We start from the raw sequence: 6,726 nt of genomic DNA on the forward strand, positions 1-6,726 counted from the left end.
GCACTTTTTGAAGTCCTGTACCTGAGAGATTCAGTAAGACGATGTCATCTGCATATGGTAATGCTGTTAAGGGATGGTTACTCATTTTGGGTGGATGTGAGCTCGTGGTGTTTAGTTGTGTGCACAGATCTGCCAGGTAAAGATTGAAAAGCATTGGAGCCAGGACACAGCCCTGCTTAACACATCTGTCTATCTGAATTCTGGCTGACACTCTTCCATTATCTCCAACTTTCACCCTTGCCCAATTTTCTGAGTACAGAAGCTGTATTCCTTTTAGCAGCTCTTTGGGTTTTTAAGGTTTGCTGGTTTCCCCCACAGCTTGTTCTGGTCCACTGAAACAAAGGCTTTGGACAGGTCCACGAAGCATGTACAAAGGGCCATTTTTTGTATTCGTATATTTTTCAGTTAGCATGGCTAGCGTTATCAGGTTGTCAGAGGTGCTTGCCGAAGGCCGGAAGCCGGTTTGATTCAGAGGTGTTAGATTGAATTTGCTAGCCCATTCTTTGAGATCCTTGAGCAGGAGACTCGCAAATATTTTTGCGTCAATGTCAAGCAGTGATATTAGTTGATAGCTGTCTGGGTTTCCCTAGGGGCCCTTCTTGTAGATTGGGTGGAAAACTTTCCCTTTCCAAGAATCCGGATTTTTTTCTGTGTTGCTGGCATTGTAGAGGTTGCAGAGCAGGCCAGTCCAAATGACAGGGTCGTGTTTTAGTTTTCCTGCTGGGAGACCATTTGGCTCAGGAGCCCCACTCTGTCTGCAGCGTCGTAGTTGTTCCTTGACATTTAGTATTTCGAATGATAATGGCTTTCCCTTCCTGCTTGCGGCGGGAGATAGCTTATCTGTGTTGGGGCTGCAATAGAGGTTGGAGATGTGTTCGGTCCACTTTCTCTCTGGAACTGCGTTACTTTGGATCCCAATTGACTTGCGCTCCAGCTGATTGACTATAGTCCACAGCGATCGACTGTCCTTTTCTTTCGTGGCTTCCACAATTCTGATCCATTCCTGATCTCTGTTGGCCCGCTTTGCTTCCCATATTGCCTTCTTGTATTCCTTTCTTAGTTCATGAAAGGTGCTCTGGTAGCTGTTACCTGGTGGTTGATTCTTTAGGAATCTGGAGATTTTATTAAGCTGTTGTCTTTGGTGCCTTAATTGCTGCGTGAACCAACCTCTTCTGCTTAGTGGTGGTCTGTCCTTGAACGGTTTATTAGGCTCTAGTTGGTTCCTTAATGAAGTTATTATGGCCTCCCATTTTGAAATTGTGTCCGCCTATTCCGTTTGATCCAATGCTAAGTTGGCTTTCCACACTTCGTATTCCTCCATGCACTTGCTGGACCATCTTGTGCGATGGAGGTGACTTCCTGGGCTCTGTTCACCTATCCTCTGTAGTGTTGCAGCAAGAGCGTTATTGTTTGCTATTTTCATTGTTTGAGGGTGATGGTCACTTTCGCATCTCATCTCATCTCTATCCTTAAGTCTTGGAAGTACTTGAAAATGTCCCTTAAGACAAAAATGTAGTCTAGGTAGGAGCGGACTTCTTGGTGGTGTGGTTTGGGTTCATGGGGATGTCTTTAGGAAATCTGCTGTTTAGGGCCCTTAGCCCTAGTGCCTCCAGGAGTCTGACCAGGGGGTTATCGCATTTGTCTTTATCCTTAAAAGGCGATTCTTGTGGTGGAATGCCCAGACACTGGTCCAGGGCACCTTCTCTGGAGCTTCTTTTGCCATGATTGGCCATGTTAAGGTTGAAATAACCTATGAAAATCCAAGGGGTGTTTCTGAATGCAGTTTTTAGAGATAGTAACTCTTTTTCGGTTGTGTCTAGCAGGTGCTGGTTACGCGTCATGTTAGGGTTGATATAAATATTTATTATTAAGATGGACATGGGTTTTTGTTCGAACATCCAGTTTTCGATAATGATAGCTAACATGTGAGCTGACTTCAGGTCTATGATCTCAGTATTGAAAGATTTGCATGTGGTTATGTAGGTTAAAAGGCTGCCTTTAGGGTGCCCTTTGGGTTTTGGTCTGGCTGCCGGACTTAGGAATTCTTCAAATCCGGCTAACGGGTTTCCGGATATTTTCCAGGATTCCTGTAGGCATATGATGTCGAAGTCGTTCAAGTAGGCTTCCAAATTTGGGTCTTGCATGATTTTGTTGGCCCCAGCAATGTTCCAAGATAATAAGTTTGTGACCCAGAACTTGCTTTTAGACAGCGTTAATCCAGTTGGGATTGTTTTGGCAGAGCGGCTTCTGGATCTGACATTATGCTGCAAGGTTCCGTCAGGATCGAGAAGTGGATCTGTACCAGCTGCGACCCTCGTCTTGCAGCCCTTCTTCCTGACAATGCCTTATCTGTGAGATGCCCTGGGCGATGGATATAGTGATCTCTCTTGGGCTCTTGGTGAATGTAGGAGATGTCCCTTTAGCTTGTTGCAAGAAGGATTGCTGCTTGGCTGCTTGGGAGATAGTTATCCAGAAGTTGTCCCTTTTTTTTTTTGGTCTCTTGCGATATTTTGCTTTACGCTCTTCCTTTAGCTCTTTGCCCCATTCTTCGAATGTCTCTGATTTGGACCATACTAACTGCTATTTCTGTGCTGTTGAAGCAGACTTTGGTACTTTCGCTCATGTCGCCTTTTTTTGGGTTTTACGAAGGCCATGTATTGCAGATCTTTACCACTTATTGTTTCTAATCCTTGGATTGTGCTGCAGATTCTCAGAAGATTGCCTCGATTGAGGATGTCCCAAGGGCCCTGATTTGTAGGAAAACCAAAAAGTAAGGGTGTTAGCACCCCTGACTTTTGGAGGTGTCTGCTTGATTGTCAATTTCACGCCGTTTGTGGTGTGCAGGGCTGACCTGAGGCAGAAAAATAAGTGCCAGTGGTATGTACCGGAAACAACAAGCACAAATTAAGCAGTGATGCTAACGCATTGTGGACCTTCTCTCGAGTACGACTTGCTTTCTACTTGCTCAGATCCTGGGGTGTTATATTTAGGTGCAGTCTCCAGGAGCCTATTCCACATTGCATGCAGGTAGTCTCTGCCCCATATCTTTCAGATTCTTCTGGTCTCGTATTTTCAAAATTCTTCTGAGTAATGTTCTGTGGTCTACTCATCGATCAGTACGTCTCATTGCTGTTACTGTAATGTGTATGTGCCTGTTTGGTCTGTGTGTTGCAGTTCTCAAACTGAATATTTGCTACTTAGAAACGGGCCTGCAGTTAAACAAACTTGCTCCTTACATCACGTTACCCCCACCGCATCTCATCTTGGCTAGTATAGTCATGAATAAAGGTGAGGCAATCTTGGGTCTGGTGATGGGCTCTCGACTCTGTAGAGAGACTCAGTAAATAAAGATACAGCCTGTGCTTAACAGTTTATGCACCCACTTTGTGCACATTTTAAGTAGTTTTCCCTCTCACAGTGCGACCGGTTTTTCCCAAAACCGGCCTTGGTAGTCAGTTGTAATTAGTTGGTTGTTGTTGGGTTAGTGATTGTAAAAGATTACTCCGTGAGGGCACCCTTACCTTTAGAGGTCCCTATGTACATGCAGAAGAGGTAGAGCTAGAGCAGGGCACACCTCCACACTGTGCCGGTTATATTTTTCCATCTTGGAAACTCTCCAGGAAGCCAACGAGTCATTTAGTTTCCAAGCAGGAGGGGCACAAGTTGTGCCTTGGTGATGGTGGACTGTCCCAGACATCACTTGTAATTAAATAAAAGCCTATAGTTGGATTTTAAATTACCAGGATATTTATAAGGCCACACGTTTGGCTCCACAGAGCTAGACATTCCTGCTGACCATAGTCTTGGTGGTTTCGTGTTGTCGTACTGCGTCAGTGACAGAAGTTTAACTGTAGTGTTTAGTGGTGGTTTGTATTGCTTCACTTGGGATGAATAGATGTGTCTGGTCCTGCAATGAGTGCTAATTTGAGCCTGGAGTTTAGAGTGGGCCACACCGGCATTCATTTTTGGGGACCAGCAATTATTTTTCTTTATCAGACTTTGACCCCCAGATAGGGAGAGAAAAATACAAAGGGGAAAAGGGAGGAGAAAAATACTGAAAAAAGGGAGGAAGCAGGAGGCATATGAGGTTAACAAAGCTTACGCAGCCTTGATGTTTGGCACAAGACATAAATTAGCAAGGGCTGCTGCCTTCAGAGCAACGTTTTAGGCTTTGTTACTTATTCTTTTACAAATGTAAGCCCTGCCTGCGAGAGATCTTTGCAGGGTTCTTGGGCCTCGACTTCACTCTAGGCCGTTAACATCTCACCCCCGTCAGAATTACAAGGTCACTCCAAACCTGGTGTATTTCACCTGGAGCCATTGGCAGCTGAAAGCGCTGGGCAAAATACCGGGAAACAAAATGAAGAAGACCCAGAGGAATCTGAATTGAAATTAAAATACTTCGGTGAAACTTTATTTCTTAGGCTATCCTTTCGAACTGACACCTAATACCTCCTAATTCACATCCCCTTCACTTGTAAATAGCTCTGGTTTATACCCCAGTTTAGTACCAGTATTATATCAGATTAAGGGAGTTTTGGCTGGATCCTCGTAGACACGTCATAGATGGAAGTTTATTTCATATATATCAAACTGTTGATTCATTGAGCTGCCGACTCTTTTATAGGTTATTTTAGATGGAATGCCTGATAGCATTCAATGAAATGTCTGTTGCACCGTAGAGTGAGTGCGTAGGTTGGAGATAATGAAAAATGTGAGGATGTGGCACTGCTGCGGCCTGACTAGGATGTAGCGGGTTATATTTCTGTTTAATTAGTTCTGCTCCAGACTTAAAACCTGTGACCAGTGTGTGGTTCGATACTGAATGGATGTCACATTAGCATCACATGGCTACGCATGACATTTATTTATTTTACACAAACAAGATCTGCTTAAAACAACTTCATGGCGTGGAATCCTTCATGAATGGCAGCATTATGCGGGGTCCAGTATATCATTTTGTACCATATGCTCAGAAAATGGAGCCATTGTTTGTCCATGAAGAGCATTTACTGTAAACAAAATGTTTTCGAACTGAATGTAAGCAAACTGCTTACCCAGTGCCAAGACAAGAAATCCTTTAGCTTCTGTTCCCAGTTATAATTTTGTCCGTGTTTTCTTTCTATTTTTTTGTTTTGATAAAGCAGTTATATGATTTGTTTGACCTTCCCCATAATTAGATCAGAAACCACGAGGGAATAATATCCAGCATGCTGCCGTGATTACACTTATTGGACAAATCTGTCTGTTGAGCTAGACTGTCTTCCCATTCCCTCAATTAAGTACTCTTAGCAAGATGAAGGCAATAATTGGCATTTATGTGTCACCAATCCTAAAAACATACAGGAACCGGCAGAGAGCGTGCTTGTGATCCAGGTCTGGTGTTCTATGATTACTCAAAGCAACAGAGCTGAATCTGTAAAAACATAGGGAGAATTTCATTATAAGGAGCATGACACCATGAACAAAATTAATTCCACGTGCATCCAGTTTGGCATGGTTAACTGGCATTAGGAAAGCTCTGAAATCCAATCGTGTGTGGTAACCAAACTCCTCCTAATTCGAATACACTCTGTGGCACATTTGGCTACTTGAGCAATGTGTTCCAACCTCCTTCAGGTGAAACAACTCATTTGGCTGGTTGGAAACCAGATGCTCTGGACAGTGCCTCTCTGTGACAGAGCCTTCTAACCCCCGACGGAGGCACAGTTCCTTCCTAGAGCTTCCAGAAACCGATTCTTGAATACGTGACCAGTACAGCATGAATCTTACTTGCTTCTCGTGAGTGGTAAATTAAAAAGTGGTGTGATCGCACAAAGAGGGAGTAAGGATCTCTGTCTTCATAGCCAGGTTTTTGTGGACAGCAAAAACGTTCCATTTTAATCCTAAAATACGCAGTAGACCTGGTGGACCTCCTTACACTCTCACACAGGGGAGAGCAGGTATTTCATTGTGAGGCTGAAATTGTCTAAATGTATCCAAAACAGACCAGATGACACTCATGAATGTCAAAATATTTTTTTCCATATAATTCATGCTTTGGAGAAAGTTATGAGTTGATAAGTCACCAGTTTGAATTTCACATAGAGATTTAACCTCTTCTTGTTCTTGCAGTTTTGAGAGCAGTTGCCAACTGGAAAATAAACGTGGGAGAAAACTGGGCCATCTTCTGGCATGATTTTCAGCAGGAAGGATCTTCTTGAGCAGAGGCAACAATGGCTAACCCAAAGTGACTTGCGACATTTGAAATGCAGTCCTTGCGCCCACTAATGTACTGTGGCTTGTGAAGCTATGTACACCTAGTGCGGAGCCCAAACCACAGGCAGACATTTGTGTACGAACATGGTCGCACGGCATTTTAAAGACTACATTTGTAGCTGTAATCCACCATGTCTATAGAGGATTATTGTTTTAATTTTGTAGATAAACGTTTTTTAATTCATAAATGTAAGATTTGCCCTGAGGTTGTATTTATGTATAATTTAGAGTTTGTACTGGAATGACTGGGAGTCCTGAGCTTTGATTTAAAACATAGACTTTATATTTATTCATGTGCAAATCTTCTGACGATTCCTTCTTGGCAGCAAAGACTTGGAGCAACATTAAGTATTCGATTAGATTTTTCCGAAAAACTTGAAAACCTGGCTCTTTCCTCGTGGCTTTTAACTATGGTTTTGGACTTTTATGCATTGCTTTCTCTGACAGCACTAGTATACCCGCTGAGGT

At 43.2% G+C, this 6,726-nt stretch overlaps 1 protein-coding gene across 2 annotated transcripts in view; it reads left to right on the forward strand.

Moving 5' to 3' along the window:
* The window catches only part of ITGB3BP (integrin subunit beta 3 binding protein), a 288,073-nt gene extending 281,610 nt beyond the window's left edge, over positions 1-6,463 (forward strand). Inside the window, exon 8 of one of the 2 annotated variants that reach the window (XM_069232522.1) lies at positions 6,115-6,463. The gene's annotated coding sequence lies outside the window, so the exon portion shown is untranslated. The remainder of the gene's footprint in view (positions 1-6,114) is intronic. The other variant, XM_069232523.1, reaches the window with a different exon arrangement.
* Positions 6,464-6,726: the final 263 nt, after the last annotated feature.

This window comes from Pleurodeles waltl, chromosome 4_2, assembly GCF_031143425.1.
Source record: "Pleurodeles waltl isolate 20211129_DDA chromosome 4_2, aPleWal1.hap1.20221129, whole genome shotgun sequence".
NCBI lineage: Eukaryota > Metazoa > Chordata > Amphibia > Caudata > Salamandridae > Pleurodeles > Pleurodeles waltl.